Source organism: Mustela nigripes, chromosome 2, assembly GCF_022355385.1.
Source record: "Mustela nigripes isolate SB6536 chromosome 2, MUSNIG.SB6536, whole genome shotgun sequence".
Lineage (NCBI taxonomy): Eukaryota > Metazoa > Chordata > Mammalia > Carnivora > Mustelidae > Mustela > Mustela nigripes.
The window spans coordinates 172263328-172281868 of record NC_081558.1 but is presented as its reverse complement, the minus strand read 5'-3'; the positions used below and the strand labels follow the sequence as shown (position 1 = coordinate 172281868).

At 35.9% G+C, this 18541-nt stretch overlaps 1 long non-coding RNA gene and 1 pseudogene across 1 annotated transcript in view; both read left to right on the top strand.

The window, feature by feature from the left end:
* Window positions 1–18541, top strand: part of LOC132010231 (uncharacterized) — an 85012-nt gene that overhangs the window by 12177 nt on the left and 54294 nt on the right. The window lies entirely within an intron of this gene.
* LOC132012561 (ribosome biogenesis protein NSA2 homolog) lies at window positions 1376–8910 on the top strand (annotated as a pseudogene).

Here is an 18541-nt window from a genome sequence, read left to right as displayed (position 1 = left end):
ATCAAGACTAATTTTTTAAAGTGGATAGGTTGTGGTTATGTAACTCATCTGGAACTTGAGCGTGTCAACAACCTTCATTAAATTCATATGTCCTGTAGTGAAAGGGTAGAACATAGTTATTTCCCTCTCAACATTTCTGTAGAAAAGCAGCATGTCTGCATTGAATTAGATTCCAATGTCTCTGTCTCTAGCCAAGCTGGAGGTATTTCCAAATCCACCATGACTTTTGAGAGATGGGGTGGCTTGTTACAAGGCTTACTTTCAGTCAACTTGATATTTGGGTATGTGCTATACAAATTATAATAATAAGCAGATCTAGGAAAATAATTAAGGGAAAGATAATACTCATATGGTCATAAGAAATTACTATTATCATAGTCAGTAGGGTAGAATGGCATGTTGTTTAGGCTTAATGGTAATATCAGTGGCATTGCAGTGGTTTTAAAAGATGGTTCCAAAGTTTTCTTGACACTCTTTCATCAAGGGTCTACGTCTGTTACCTTTAAATCAGGGCTCTGTGGCCACTTGAACAATAGAATATGTCAGAAGTTATAGTGTGCAATTTTCCAGCCCCAGGCCACAAAAAATTGGTAACTTACATGGCCTGTCTCTTGATATACATGCACTGAGGAAGCCCAATCCTAAGGGTTCATGCAAGAACCCTTAGGAATAGATAAATGAAGGTTCTGGCCCACATCTCTGTGGAGTTCCAAGTGAAAGTCAGTGCCAACTTACTGGTCATAAGGAGTCATCCTACAAGTGGGTCATCCAGGTTCCAACAGATGCCTTGTGGAGCAAAGATGAGTGGAGCAAGCCTTGCAAAATTTATGAGCAAAAATTTACATTTTTGCATTTATGAGCAAAATAAATTATTGATATTATTTGAGCTATTAAGTTTTAGAAGATTTATTAGGCATCAAAAGATAACTGGAATAAACACATATTCAAAGGTCGTCAGTATTTCTTGATTAAGATTGAGTTGTAATGTCACATGATAGGTCTGTGTCCTCTATGCTCCCTACACCCAAACAGACTCTTGAGATGTCCTACCTAACATCTCAGTGATTCTGCCATATATAGAGATGCATACATACAATCAATCCTCATTATCCATGGATTCTGCATTTGCAGATCTGTCTACTCACTAAAATTTATTTGTAAACCCTAAACCAATAGTCACAACACTGTAACAGTCATTGGTGGACATACATGTGATATGCACTCCCAACTGAGTCTGAACAAGTTAGCACTGCCTTTTTGTTTCAGTTCTCCTACTATAAACAAGGGTCTTCTCAATGGTCAATGCAGTGTCACATTTCTTATAATTTTGTGCTTTTTGTTGGTGATTTGTTGTCTAAAATGACCTCTAAGCATCATGGTGATGTGTCTCAAAGTGCAAGAATACCGTGATGTGCCTTATGGGGAAAATATGTTGTTAGGTAATCTCTGTGCAAGCATAACTAGTAGTACAATTGGCTTGAATTCAATGTTAATGAAACAGAAATACATAATAAATGTTAAACACCTATTAAACAAGTTTATGTACTGACTGGTTGATGAAAATGTTGTAACCAGAAGATTAAAGGAATCTTATAGTGTATTTCCCCTGGCAATGATGGTTCAGTAATCGCAAAGTCAGGGGTGGCTACTTTATAGAACATAACTATGATGAATAATGACAAGCAACTGTATACAGCCCAACCTTATATCTCAGTGATTCTGCCTAACTTCCAGCTATATATGTACACACACACACACACTTATACACACATCTACTCACATATAAAAGATAGCATGACAGTATAGGAAATTACCAACATAAACTTTGAAACATCAGTCCAGCTTCTATTTGTCCTTTTACAGTATAAAATTCATTGAAATATATGAAAAACTGTGATTGCCATTTTATGAATAGATCTACTAACACCATACCCAAGTAATCTGTTTCCCAACCAATCCCATCACACATAAATAATTTTATGTACCCTTCACTTTTTAAATGAGCATTATTTTCCAGCCAAGAAGTGAGGGAAAAATCATGATTTCCTACATATAATGTGAGTTTAATCAAAGCTAAGTCACACTGAAATGTAAATGATCAGATAAATACATGGCAAAGGTGACATGATTAATTAAAGCTGGCTGCTATAAATAGACTGGCTAATATAGCAAACTCCTGGGTGTTAACAAAGTTTTTGTCTATCATTGTTTGTTCTTCCTTCTCATTGATAAATTTCACAGTTCTACTCTCAGAAGCTCACCTCCTTCTGAATATGTAATGATTATATAATGGAAAATATGTAGACCAAAGTATCAACCTGCACTTCATTTCCTAAATCTAAACTCAAAGGCAGCATCCTTTCTTTTTCTAGTTTAGAGTTGGTTCATGACAGCTGAAAGGTTGAACACAAAGGAATATATAAATCTAACTTTTCCTGCATGAGCTACAAGTAATCATCTATCCTTGTTCCTTCTTCCAGATGTTCATAATCTCCCCCCACCTCCCCACACCCACTAAACCTTTTGATGCATGACATGCTGGAATGCTAGAGAGCAATGAGTACTTTGGTCAGATAAGGAAATAGAGCTAAACATGAAACAATGGACCAAATTCATTTTAAATAAAGGAACTCAGTAGAATCTGAGGTCTTCATTCCATGCTCTATTGTGCTAGGAAAAAAAAAAAATATTCCAAACTGTTTTTATTATATTTTTGTCTTAATGAAAAATCTTGCTAAAAGAAAATAACTTCAGAACGGAAGGGATATTTGGGCTTCTATTCTTTTTTTTTTAAAAGATTTTATTTATTTATTTGAGAGAGAGAGCACGCACAAGAGAGAGCATGAGTAGGGGGAGGGGCAGAGAGAGAGAAGCAAACTCCCTGGGCTTGATCCCAGTATGAGCCGAAAGGAAAGCTTAACCAACTGAGCCACCCAGTTGCCCCTGGGCTTATTTTCTAACCCAACATCTTCATGTTAGTTATTTTAAATTTTTTCTAGCTTTATTGAAATATGATTGACTAATAACATTGTGTAATTTAAGATATACAACATGATGATTTGATATATGTATATTGTGAAATGATTGTCACAATAAGGTTAATCCATCACCTCACATGGTTATTCGTGTGTGTGTGTGTGTGTGTGTGATAAGAATACTTAAGATCTACTCTCTCAGCTGCTTTCAAATATACAATACAATATTGTTAATTATAGTTACCCTGCTGTACATTAGATCCCCAGAACTTACCTTTTAACTGAAAGACTGCAGCATTTGACCAATATCTCCTCATTTCCTCCATACCTAGCCCCTGGCAATCACATATAAGTGAGATCATACAGTGCTGGTCTTTCTCTGTCTGACATTTCACTTAGCATAGCATCTTCAACTTCCATCCATGTCACAAGTGACAGGATTTCCTTCTAAATGAGGAAACTGAGTCCCAAAAAGATAATATGACCTGTCTAAGCTCTCACAACTTTCTCCTAACAGAACTTGAAATGGAACCTAAATCTTAATACTATTATTATTGTGTTATACACAATTTCCTGATGAGTTGGGAAATATGAGAGAACCACCATAAAGAAACTGTAATAGCATATCAACAGTCTTATTTCTTGAGCTATACTGTTACTGTATTGCAGGTAACTATATTATAATTGTATTATAAGAAATAAGTAACTGTAATAAGTAACTGTATTGTAAGAAAACTTTGGGGCTGTATCCTGAGAGTTCATAATCCCTGTTTTGCACATTAAAAAAAAAAATGCCTGTGGTGAAACAGTGCTACTAATTCTTCTACTGATACACCATTGAGAGGACTATTTTAAGATTCCTTATTTTATTGACATGTAAAGTTATTTTTTTAAATGTTATTGGCAACAGCAGAGAATGCTTTCTTCTCTTTCCCATTATAGCTGTGAAATTCCATCCAGTAAAACCATCCCAGGCAGTTTGGAAAATTATCACTGCCTTCATCTAGCAATAGCAGCAATAATCTCTGGTGAGAAATTAAAGCAATTGGTTGCAGGCAAGACTTACTTATACTATGATCTTGGAGCCAGAGACAGCAGAGAAAAGCAAATGAACATGGCCCCTGCTTATTTTTTGGCTGGTCTCTAGAGTCAAATAAGCACAAAAGAACTGTACTCTTTGTTAAAATTCAGTATGAACTATGCACAGTGGTCTTTAACTGGTCCTGATGTGTCCACAGGAAACCTGAATAGCTTTGGCTACTTCAAAGCAGAGTTTAATCTGAAGCAAGTGCTTTTGCCTAGTGACAACAGTTTCCTTACTAAAATTGTATGATTCACTTGAAGCATTTTGCTATAGCAAACTGGTTAGCGAATTTAAATAATGAACCCAGATACGTTATTTGTTCCCCAGACTTCTTTCAGTAACAGTTAGTTTCTTTCCTTTCTCATATCCAAAACACAGCTATTAAAATGGGAACATTTTAATAATTTTGGGAAACTCCAGAGAATTCCTCCAAAGTATAAAATATGAATAGAACATGCTACATGACTCATGGTTTAAAACATATTCTAGCCAATGTGGGACTCTGCATGGAATAACTCCAGCAGCATCATTTATAACTTTTTTTTTTTTTACACAGATGGAACATCTAAACTATTAGTCTGGTTCAAAGAAAAAATAATTCTGAGATGGGGGTAATGAGGTACTATATGTCAAGGAAACATTGACTATGTGAAAAGTCTTGACACAGATGAAAGAAGAGCATGTTAATGAGAAAAAAAAAAGAGAGAGAGAGAGAGATGAAATAATAATCTAGTTTAGAAAACATGCTAAACATTTTCCAGTCAATCAGGGGAAACATATCTAAGATCACAAAAATGACAGGGTTGAGCTCTGGCAGTGAGAAGGGCCTCAGCTTCCTATTCTTGAAGTCTCTAATAGGTTTCTTGTTTGTCTCTACTTTCATCTTGTTCAGTCATTCCCACACTTGTTCTTCACACTGGAATGAGAGGGTTTTTGTTTTTTCTTTTAGTATAAACCAGATCATGTTTCCACCCTGACTGAAACCTCACAGTCATTCCTACGTGACTTAGCTTGTCTATCAGGTGACACCATCTGACATGTGTTTCCCTCTTCATCTCCTCCTGATTTTCTGTACTTTGTTTCCTACCACTCTATCCCCTTATTCCATATGATCAGCCCCTTTGCCTTCGTTTTTCTTGAATAGGCCAAGGATATCTCCACTGTAGGACTAGTGTAATTGCTGTTCCTCAGTGTGAGCTCTTCTGCCCAGAGATATTTTATAGGCTTTCTCTCAACATTGAGATTTCAGCTCAAATGTTACTTCCTTACCAAGGCCTTTCCTGACCTCATAGCTTTCTATTGTGTTATGGTATTTTATTTTATTTATGTAACCTATGATTAGGTGAGATTATCTGTATTTACTATGCCCCCTGCATCCTCCCTCTGTCTGATTCTGTGCCTTATTTCCTCCAGCAAGAACTTTGCTTGTCACATAGTAGTCACTCATATATTTAATAAAGAAATCCGTATTACCTAACTCTGTATTGCTTTGTCAATAATTTCAGTCTCAATTAGTCCAGAACTAAGCAAGAAGAACTGCTACTTTGAACTTAATTCTTTGTAACAACAACAAAAAACCATGATTGACTCAATGGGAGTGATAGTAACTCTGGAGAATGTGAACAATGTTCTTAGATTTAAAAATAGACCAATAGACCTGTGGAAGGAATTCTGGGGGGCAGCCAAACATCTACCCAGGACCTTAGGAAAGTACATCTCAAAAAATATAAGGCAAATTAGGTATGACCACATGTCCAGAGATTCTGAAAGGGAAGGTTGCTTCAGAGAAATGGAAGAATAACAATGGCATTTTGATAATACAGACATTAATTATATTTTTTAAAACAACAACAAAAAAATAGAGCCTTAGGTACTATCTGGGATGAGATAATATTTCTAAAAACATGCACAAAAGACAGAATAAACAGTGTATAGCTAAAATGAAAATAGGAGTGTCATAAACCCATAAGATTCCTAGTCAAAGTCCAAAATGGAGTAGAAGTAAAAAAAAAAAAAAAAAAGGAAAAGAATCTAGAATTAAAAACCAGTGTGAGAAGAACATGAAGAGCCAAATCCACTTGGGTGAGGCAGAGTAATGTTAGTACAAGACTAAACTATTTTTTTTTTAGATTTTAATTATTTATTAGAGAGAGAGCGAGAGCACAAGAAGGAGGAGCGGCAGGCAGAGGGAGAGGGAGAAGCAGGCTCCCCAAGGAGCAGGGAGCCTGATGCAGGGCTCGATTCCAGAGCCCTGGAATCATGACCTGAGCCAAAGGCAGAAACTTAACCTACTGACTCATCCAGGTGCTCCAAGACTAAACTGTTGATTATTGTTTGTTGTTAACTCTCATATTAAAAAAAAATATTTTTGAACTGAAAAAAAAAAGGAAACAGAGAAAAGGAAAACAAAGCACAAGACAGATGAAGACAAGTAAATTAAAGGGGAGAGCAATATAACCCAGAATATTAAAACAATTTGTAATCACACAAACCTTAAGGAATCATAGTTAATAGTAAATAGAGTGGGGAAGTCCTTACCTTAAAGCTCACAAGGGATAAAATGAATCTTTGAAACTACATACTTATTAATTTGGGTCCTTCATGGTAAAATTCTAAAGCATATTATTGGAGGTGTAAGAGAGTATCTTAAAGTGTACTCTGTGAACCAAGAACATGGCAGGATGTTAAAACAAATTAAAACACCATCTACCACCCAGATATCCTTATACAAATAAGCTTGGGAAATGTTGGGTTAACTGAACTTAAACAAGACTTATTACCACTCCAAGAGTCCTCACTTTATAATATGCAGACTTCCCGAGAAGGGTATGTAGTATGTGGTGTCTCTCAAACTTATCCAATCATGTAAATTTTTCCTTTTTTTCCCTTTTAGCATCTCATGGAATTAGCATCATGAAGGATATAATTTGGAAAATGGTGATCTGATGACATGCTACAAAGTTTTATACTTAGGTCTCTTGTGCACAACACTTTTACTAGTAATTTAAATGAGGACAAGAGGGCCTTTTTATCATCTGCAGCCAACACAAAGATGGTTAATATGATGGATGTCTGAATCAAGTTTTAAAAATATTATGACAGGTTGAAATATTGGGGAGAACCTAACAAGATATTATTGGTTTCCAAGATTATCTTACAGGATAAGAGACACCTGCCATAACAGCAATTGCTATGAACAAAAGCTAGTGGGTTTACTTGACTTAAACTCAATATAAGCCAATAGTGTGTGACTCTTACAAATAACAACACAGCAAAACTGTTAAACCGGGATGTTTTCACAGATGAAAAAGCAGATAGGCATTCCTAACTGCTCTTCATACGAGTCACATGTTTGGAAGGTGAAAATAGAGATCGGAATGTGCTCAGTGCAGGAGCACAAGAAAGTGAAGGAGTCTGGAACACAGTCACAATAGCAACACAATAGGAACACAAAACTGGAAATGTTTGGTTTAGATAGAAGAATATTTGCATTAAGTTCCATATAAGGAAAAACAGTCTTTGATTATTCACAATTCAAGGAAGACAAAGTAAAATGCTGACTTACGAGATGGTGAGTTCTTTATTGCTGAAGATCTTCAAGTTAGGCTGAGTAATTATCTTTCCAGGATGTTGTAGAAAGAATTCCTACACTGATTTCTACTTTTCTAGTCTAAATGATTTCTAGGAGTCTATTATATTATGCATTTCAATATTGTTTTTCTGTTCACTGAAATCTTACAATATTTTCATATACAGTACTATAAAATGGTAGACCTGGAACAAATCTTACATATCAGTGAACAAACCTTCACTGAAATCTTACAGTATTTTCATATACAGTACTGTAAAATGGTAGACCTGGAACAAACCTTACATATCAGTGAACAAACCTTCACTGAAATCTTACAATATTTTCATATACAGTACTGTAAAATGGTAGACCTGGAACAAACCTTACATATCTTTGTAGGGCTCCACTTTTTAGAGGTGAGAAACCCTTTCCTGTGGTGGCTTGCATGGAGTCAGCTCGCAGGTCTGGGAGGTTCACATCTTGGCAGGTATACCCTATGGCTTCGTGAACGTCACCGTGCCACAAAATGAATATATTGAGTTCACCGGAAGCACTATGGCTGTGGTTCGGATTGCCATGAGAAAAAAAGAAAGAAGGTCAAAAGGGTCGTGGGCCTTCAAAGAAGGCAAAAAAGATGACTGATCTGAAAGCTCAGGTCGGTGCCATGCTGAGAAAATACAAATGAAAAAGACTATCAAGGTGCATGAAAAGAGAAACACCAAACAAAAGAATGATGAAAAGACTCCACAGGGAACAGTACCTCAGTATCTACCGGACAGGGAGGGACAGTCCCGAGCTAAAGTACTTTCCAAAATGATTAAAAAAGACAAAAAGAGAAAGCAGGGAAATGGGAAGCTCCTTTACCCCACAGGCCCAAGGAGAAACAGAACTATTAAAAGTTATTCAAACCGGAAAGAGGAAAAAGCAAGCATGGAAGAGGATGGTCACTAAAGTCTGCTTTCTTGGAGACAGCGTTACTCGAAAACCACCTAAATATGAGAGATTCATTAGGCCAATGGGCTTATGTTTCAAAAAGGCCCATGTAACACATCTTGAATTGAAACCAACTTTTTTACCTGCCAATTCTTGGCATAAAAAAGAATCCTTCATCCCTACTATATACAACTTCGGGTGTTATTACCAAAGGTACTGTAATTGAGGTGAACATAAGTGAGTTGGGCCTTGTGACACAAGGAGGCAAAGTTATTTGGGGCATATGTGCCCAGGTTACCAACAATCCTGAAAATGACGGCAGCATAAATGGGGTATTGCTTGTTTGACAGCAGTTTCAGACAAGTAATTCCTTATAATTATTGAAGACTACACACCAATGAGGAAGACCACCATTACTGTGATGGTTCTGAATACTACCAAACAGCCTTACATATCTGCAGTCATCAAGAGAAGTATTTATTTATCGTGAAAACATTAAAATCGACATCCATTGAAATAGAGATGAGAAACCTAGGCTCAGAAAAGTTTATTTCTTTGAACTGCCAGATATTTCCTGGGTACGAGACCCTGAAATATGTACTGTAGAGAACACCAACACTATCTTGGATGTGATCTCAAAGGTAGATAAGTTTCAGGTGGGTATATCCCTTTAGGCCCATAAACCAATTGCCCCATGGGAAAGGGCACAACATAAGGCCAGAGTGAGATCTTCTAGAGTTCAGGGCCAAGGGCAGGAGCCCTTCTTGGCTTACGGTAGGAATTTTGATTTCGTTCTATGGCTTGAGAACTATTTGAGTTTTCTGCAGAGAGAAGTAGCATCATTTGCCTAAGGTGATGCTGCTCAACTTAGAATGCATATTTTCACGTCTGTGGTCAATATGTCCTCCATTACTTCACACTGTACCTATTATTATGTATTAGGATCTGTGTTCAACATTGATTGAACTCTCAGTTAACTTTTATGGCTACATATTGTAAAGAATATCTTTTAAATATAGATCTAAAACAATAAATATAAATATTTCCAAGAGGAATCGATTAATGTGCATCCACATTAAAGACTTATTTTAGTTAAGGGGGTAAGAGATATGAAGACTAAAGTACCAGAAGTCATTAAGTCAGTCTGAAAATGATGTACCAGGCACTATTGTTGGCCCTGAGGTTATGTCCATGAATAAAACATGTAAATTTTCAACCCTCATATAAAACTTAATTTCTTGCGATTGTAAGATCAGAAGATGTTTAACATTCCCTGATATATGGCCCTCTCTGTAACATGGTAGTTGCTCATTCAAGGTCAGAAAAATAAGTCTCTCCTGCTTCTAGTTTCTAACTTCTATCTCTGACCTCTAAATTCAAATTTACAGTGCTTATGTGACTAGGTCAGGCCCATCCAGATCATCTCTGTTTTTATTAATCCCAATTCAGCAAACCTTAAGTACATCTGTAAAATTTTTAGTAACTAATAGCAAAATCTGCAGTATTTAAATGTCATTAAACTTAGTAATCTAAATTACATCTTCAGAAATCCCTTTTGCTATATAATGTAACATAATCAAAGGAATCCTATCTCATTATATTCATAGATTCATCCACACTAAAGGAAAAGAAATTACATAACAGTGAGGCACTGGGGGTCATCTTAGAATACTGTCTACCTGAGCACTTATTATATGTATACTGCACTAGAGGCTAAAACTAAGTAAACAAGTAAGAAGTCACTGGCTTCAAAGATATAAACATCTAGAAAAGACATTTTGATTAATGATAGTAATAATAAAACATAAGTAGGCAAACCTGAAGATTTGGCACAGAAGGAAAGATCAATCATCTAAAAGGGCCATATGGAATTGTGAAAATGATGCAAGACCCTGTGTATTAATAAGTGTTTTCAAACTCTTCTGAATATGTAACCTTTATCTTGAGACTTTCATGGAAGGAATTACAGTAGAGACATATTTTTCCTTACTGGTATTAGTTTGTTTCTATTTAACACTATGAATGCCATTTCCCCACATCTACAAAGGAGCACCTTGCTAGGTGTGGCTACTTACTCCATGGGTTAATAAACTTTTCAGTTAAGTCTATAAAGTGAAATTGATGAGTCTATGGAGAGATCTTTCAGCATGCATAAATGTAGTAAAAAAAAAGTCTCGGTTTCTATTAACAATTAAAGGAACAACTAGTTTTAAACTTTCTTGCATTTGCAGGTTGGAAATAAAGGTTAAGTCATACCACTAGTAAATCTGTAGCAAGATCCCACCGGGCAATAAAAAATAATGAACACATTCATTTTTTTGGCTTATATACAGGGAAAGTACATGGATGCCTGGGCTCCAAAGGAACAACTTTGTATAGTTCTGTTTGTAGTTACACATGGTCTGTATAAACAGATGAAGGGTCCTTGGCTTCCTTTTGAACCAGGAAGGGTAGTGAGATTCTAGCAGCCAAAAGCAAAACACTAATTGTTGGCTACAAACAAGTTTGATCAATGGTCTGGGAGTTTCAACTGGCCATTCTATTTTCTTAGCAAACAGTTCATCTTGTGCCAGCCACTGCTGTGCACCCTGTTTGATATTGGGGACTGGCTATTCATCATCCCTTGGTTTTCTCATCAAGCACAAGAGTGCCAACAGACTGCTTATTGCCTCAAGGTAGCAGGTGGCAATGTTGGCTGTTAAACAGTCATCAAAATGTCAATATCACTCTCTGCTTTGTTCCTGAAAAACATAGAACTAAATGGAAGCCCATTTCCCCTACCTCCTAAGTTTTCCCAACTGTCAGACAGTTTGAAAACAAAAAACAAAAAACTCAACAACAAAGTTTTTTATAGTTCAGGACTTAATAAATTTTTTAAGAATAAAAAAAATTAATTATTCATAGAGTCTATCTGACATATTGGAAAAATGTTTTTCATATAAAATGAAATATAGGAATTGTTTTTGTTACAAGATTTTGAGTGACTGATCATTTCTTTAAGTGATCTATCATGTCATCCACAGGGTTCCTTAACCCTAACATGCTGGCATTTGGGGCCATATATTATTCCAAACTAAAATGAAACACAAAGGGAACACTGTCAATTATCTGCCTAGATCACCTCAGAATCGTCTTTTGGTTTCTTTCTGTATATCCATTCTCAAGCTCCTCTGAAATGTGCTCCTAATGGCTTACTCCAGTACCATGCTTCAGGGGCTTTTTCTTGAGTGACTGAAGCTGCTCTGCCCACAGGTGCCGAGAGAGAGGGGAGTGCCTGGGAGTTATCAGCTACTAGGACAGCTCATAAATTAGGGGATCAGCTCTGGGATGTAATTTTTGCTTTAATCTACCCTGGAGAAAGGCTGATATTGGGACTAGGCTTAGCTCCTCCTTTGTACACCCTCATCAACTTGGGGAAGAACTTCCTTAATAAATTAACGACACAACAGAAAAGTATTTTGAAGAGACCCTTCTGGCTGTGATACGGGGAACAGAGGGTTGGTTGAAATTATAAAAATATAAGACTGGGCTCCTAAATACTGAGGATATTATAACTCTTTGGAGTAGAAACATCTTGAGGGTATGTAGTCCAACCTTCATTCAAATCAGGAATCCCTGATAAAAAATCCATTACAGATCAGCTTCAGCCTGAAGATCTGGAAGCTCACTCTCTTAATAAGACAGTCATCTTTTTCATATAATTGTAACTGTTAGAAACTTCTTCCTATAATGAGCTCAAATGGGCCTGTCATGAGTTTTGTCCATTATTTCCAGTCTGTTCTCTGGAATCTTGCAGATAGGGCACCCGGGAGGCTCAGTGGGTTAAACGACTGTCTTCAGCTCAGGTCATGATTCCTGGGATCCTGGGACTGAGTCCCAGATAGGGCTCCCTGCTCGGCAGGGAGCTTGCTTCTCCCTCTCCCTCTGCTTCTCCTCCTGCTTGTACTCTCTCTCTTTCTCTCTCTGTGAAATAAATAAATAAAATATTTTTAAAAAAGAAAAGAGTATAATCTTGGAGATAAAAATTATTCTTTGTCCACATGTGGTTAATTTTATGTGTCAACTTGACTGGGCCACAAAACCCAGACATCTGACCAAACATTATTCTGGGTGTCTCTATAAGGTTGTTTCTAGATAGGATTAATATTTGGCTCAGTAGACTGGGTAAAGTAGATTAATCTCCCTAATATGGGCAGACCTAATCCTGATCAATTGAATACCTGAATAGTACAAAAAGGCTGATTAAGAAGGTACTCTACCTTTCTGACTACTTGAGGTGGGATTTTGGTCTTCTTTTGCCTTCAAACACAAAATGAAAACTCAGTTCTTCTTGGGTCTTGTACCAGTACTGTATACCACTATATCTGGGTCTTCCACTTGCTGTCTGCAGATCTTGGGACTTCTCAGTCTCTGTAATTACATGAACCAATCTTTATAATAAATGCTGCCATAAATATATATTCTATTGGTTCTGTTTCTCTGCAGTAACTAACACAACAAGAAAACTTTCAGAGATTTCCCTATGGAGTCTGATGTAAGAGTAACTGATATCCCAAATATATCACATCCCCTCTGGTTTGTCATATATTGATGCCATTGACTATACTACTTTGGATTAAGGAATTGTACCTCCATGAAAACTTTGCTTAAGTGCACATTTACATAAGAATTACATGAGAAGATAATACATTAATTCAAGAATAATTTTTATTTTACCATCAGAGCTTTGACTAGATGGGATACAAGAAGGTATAGTTTAATGTGGGACGTGGAAGGCCCAATAAGAGGATTAATGCAGGAAGTGAGATTCCAGTAAGGTTCTGTAATTCAAGGTTCTAGAAATCCTGAGGGTAGCATGAGGTGTTTGAGAAGGGTATAAGAAGGCAGACAAAAGACTTCCGGTCATTAATTTTTTCTCAGACTGGCCCAGCATTAAAAAAAAAATTACCACTGATAATTTTAACAGATGTCTAGTTTACACATACTTTTAGAAGAAATTGGTACATTTAATAATTTTTGTGTACATTTTTCAAACATGAAAAATTTCCTTTGGTCACTTTTTATGTGGCAAATCCAGATATTAGGGACAGAATCAATGGAGTACTCTCCTTGGTTATAAGACAATTGCTAAGACATACATTAATATCTGACTTGGTTGGAAACTTTTGGATAAAATTCTACAAAAGACAAGGAAATAAAACCTAATGGCCCTAAATTATAATCATCCATGTAGTCCAGGATTTTAAGACCCTGGGGTAGAAAGATTCCACATGTCTTACACATGTGAAGAATTTTTTTGTGTTAGCAAGAATGGTTATTTCTTGGGAAAAATCAATATCTTCATGAGAAAATTACTTTCATCTATTTTTAATCTTGGCCATTTCTCTTTATATATACTCGATAACTGATGAGTTACTAAAAAGGATTTAAAAAATTATAACAGGCACTGAACCATTTGAAGACCTAGACATCTTAACTGTATTCATTTATTTCACTTACACTACTGTACATTTGATAGTAATTTTCCTTTGGCTATACACCAGTGTCATTTCTAACTTTAGTCAACTTTATTTATATACATATTCTTTGAAGGGAATGCCTATCATTTCTAATTTGCAGCCCAAAATTATTTTTAATAATCTTCTATTACACTAAATTATTGGTATTTATTTCAATCTCACCCTAAATTTCATCACCTTTTAAGAGAGAGAACACTGTCTGAAGCTCTAAAGAGCTGGTTAAAGTCCAAGAATTAAACTATGGCTAGGTGACCTTGAGGAAAGTCATAACATCTTTTCAGGCCTGCTGCTTTTCCTTATATGTCAAAAGAGGCTATAAAGAATACTTCCTTTTTTTTAAGATTATAACTTCTGTCTGAAACCACTCTCAACTATGATATTCTATAATTAAAGTGGACTCTTTCAATACTAGTTATATCTATGCTTTTGTTTTAGCAGTATTTATTTTTTAAAAATTCAAGTGAATAAAAATGAATACAATTTCAAATACTTACAGAAATGCTTATGAATAAGTTAGGCATCTCTAGCACACTAACTTTAGAAACAAGAGCTTAATCACTTGATAAAGTGATGGGAAATGTCAGAAGATATAGGATAGCATTAGGGAGGAATGACATCTTCCCTTTATCATGCAATGTTCTACCTCTAAAATTCAGTAGGTTCACTGAGTATACTTCACCTTTCTGTGATTTTAGGAGAAAGCAGAAATTCTCCCATCACTCTGGATTCCCTACTGGAACTTGGCTTACATCCCAGTTTGAGTGGGAAATTATCTTTTCACCAATTATGAGTTAAAGTGTGTGGTTTCAACTGATAGGGAAGATAAACGCCAGGCCCCTGGTATACCCAGAGTATGCAGGACTTGTAGAGAAGCACCAAACACTCTTGAGGGAAAGCTCCTGGAAAGAATGTGGTGGTTTCTCCTTTTTTTACAGAGATCAGATCCTATGGAAAATGTAGACAGGCTTGCATTTCCAATGGACACATGTAAAAGTATGGTGACAGACAACAAAAACTGAGGGAAAATGGTATTTTAGCTTGGATTACTCACACTGAATCAGCCTCTTCTTTTTTTGTTTTTGTTTTTTGGTTTTTGCACTTAATATCCTGAGGAGAAATGACTATTAATTACTTATTGAATAATCATGAAGAATGATTTGGGAGTTCATGAGGATACAAAGTCAGATATTAACAAACATCGCTCTTAAATGGATGCTCTAATTGAAGAGATAAACATAAAAGTAAATACAGTACAAATATGCTAATTAAAGCATGTATTAAGTGCAATGATAATACAGAATCAGTGAAAATTTCACTGAAGTAGTAATGCTTGATCTAGTTTTGAAGAGATGAGGAGTACGTTTCCAGGTGGGTTTGGGGTATTGAGAATGTGAAGCAGAATTAGGACTCTGCCAAGTCCTAGTAGTAGCAACAGCATATACGAAGGCACATGGGGCTAGAAACACCATGGTCTTTTGGGCAACTGCACAAAGTAATTTGGTATGTGTGAAGCTTAAGGATGAGTAGAAGCTGCCAAGATAAGTTGGAGAAGTAGGTTATAGGTCAGTATTTCAAGCCAATTTCTAATACATAGACATATGTTACCATTACTGGACAAAAACAGACACTAAATATCAAAGACATTTTTATACTCCTAAATTGTTGGTGACAGTTTTACCAATTTTATGGTGAAGTTGTATTTTTAAGTACTTAACTTATGCAAATTTACCATACAAGCACCACCACACAGGTTCTAAAAGAAGACAAAACAAGACAAACAAATGCAACCAAAATCCAAATTCATCAATTCCATCCATTTGTCCACTTAATAATAATGTTATAATCTGAGCATGATATGGGAGTCTGAACTCTACTGTTTCCTCTATTGATCTCAGTTCCAGAGCACCTCTCACAGTGTATCTCTCTTCACTAGCTTAAGACTATGGAAAAATGTATATTTTTATTAGATTTAGTATGCATCCTTACTAGATACAGACTGTGTAAAAAAATGTGTATTTTTAAAAACAGTGTTTTACACAACGTAAATACAAGTCAACTGCTTTACATGGTGCTCCGTCCAAATAAAAGTGACCTATTCCAATGCTGAATAAAAAAGCTGCACTGGACTACTTGAGAGATGCTATTCTGATCTCCAATGTGTACCTTCCTATAAGACCAGGATTAGTTTTGACTCTATACAAATCTCATCCTCTGCATCCTCCACTTTGTATTCTAACTCTGGTGGAAAATGTAGGTTCATGGTACACTGTAAGTTCTTTTTTAATTCTAATAACCAAAATTAAAACATCAAGAAAAAAGACAAAAGAGTAAATAATGCAATAATTCCACCACTATGAACCGTTATTTAATATTGATATTATTAATATTAATGTTATTTAATGTTTGTAATCCTTGTGATATCCCCTATCTAAAAAGAAGCACCAGCACCTCCATCATCAAAGTATTCTAGAGGAAAATAATAGAATAATATAGCAAAACTTGGATGAGGTAGAATTTGCCCTGTAATGTCTCAAGTTCTTTGACCTTGGTGAGTAGAGTCTCTCATGCCATCCTGATTGTGACCTATCTTATTCTTTCATTCTGAATGTGTCCAGTTTTTTTTTATTGTTTTAAAAGATTTTATTTATTTATTTGACAGAGAGAGAGAGAGAGAGATCACAAGTAGGCAGAGAGGCAGGTGGGGTGGGGGTGGGGGGGGATGCAGGCTCCCTGCTGAGCAGAGAGTCTGATGGGGGGCTAGATCCCAGGACCTTGGGATCATGACCTGAGCTGAAGGCAGAGGCTTAACCCACTGAGCCACCCAGGCACCCCGTGTCCAATCTTTTAAGGGAAAACTTTGTCGTTTATCCAGACCCATGACATTCTGCTGGTGGAAGGAGGAATCTCCAACTTTTTGTTTTAAAGACAACAGAGTTTTTTTGATAAATATTTGTAAAACTTTGACAGTGATACATTCTTGCAGAGAAGCCTATCCTAGCTGGGAAAATGAATTGAATATCAAGCATACTATTTTTTTCTCCACCCAGATAAACACTTAAAGGACAACATGGCTCTGCTTCTCTTTAGTCACTGATGAGGAAGGCAGAGTCTGGGTGTAGGGAGATGGTGATGGGGAAAGTCTGACTAATGGCACTTGGTTAGGAAATTTGTTGGGATATGTAAAAAGATCAGATCTAAATTGAAAGTCATAAGCCACACCCAGGCCAAGAATTCAAGCTTCTCTAAAACAGGAATGTTGGCAGTTGCCTAATTGTGGCTTATTTGGGCTATAGATTCTCACACTATGTGTGCAATGCTACTGATGTGGGAAAGAATAATATATACTGATATTTGAATCTACTATCTACTGAACACTGCGTAGTGATGTATATTAAATGGAATATATTCCATAACCACAAAGCATTATTATTTCATCTTATGAATGTCTAAACCAAGCATAACTTTTTAATAAGAAATAAAATATGGGACTTTGCTTTTCCAAGACAAATAGAACACCCCATCATTTAGAGCAGAGGAATAAATTAGGAGATGTGTGAAAAATTAAGAGTTCCCACAATATATAAATAAATGAAATACCATCTAGAAAATCCTTAAGATGTGGTATTTTCTTCCATGACCAGTCCTTTCTTATATTTAGGCTGCTAATAAAATACTCAGAAATTACTGACCCAAGTGTTAATATTACATCCTGGATCTGAAAAATGAGAGAAGGGTCTTAAAAGCAAAGGAAAAAAAAGGTCAGAGGAGACCACAAAGGGGAGACTGAACTCAGTTCAAGTTTGAAGAAAGTGTAGAACTTAAACTTAGACAGAAATGAAATCTTTAGGCATGGGAACCAACATGATCAAGGGCATGGAAGTAGGGCTCTTGATGAATCATTTTGGAGCCAACAGGCAGACTGATCTGGCTTGAAGAGTGTAGTTATGTTGAAGATAAGAGGCAAAATTAGATTTGGGACAGAATGTGGAAGGAAAAAAATGACAGGTTCAAGAAATTAATGTAAAAATAAAATTTTAAACTATCACAGAGATTTTATAGAGTATTTTAGATTTTATAGCATTTTTTAAAAGTCAAAGTTAAAAAAAATAGAAAGCAAAAGTTACAAATCATGAAAGTAATACATTGGGCTAAATCAAAGTTTAAAACTTCTATATAATAAAAATTAAAAGATAAGAAATGGTATGCCTTTTTGGAAGACCATTTGCAATTTCTAACAAAACTAACACATTCTCACCTAAGTACCCAAATTAATTGAAAACTTGTGTTCAAACAAAAGCCTGCACATGTACGTTTTGTTTATAATTGCCAAATAAGTTCTTATTTATAATTGCCAAAACTTAAAAGAAATCATGATGTCCTTCAATAGATCAATGGATAAATAAACTGGTGCATCTACACAATGGAATATAATTCAGCAATAAAAGAAATGAGCTATCAA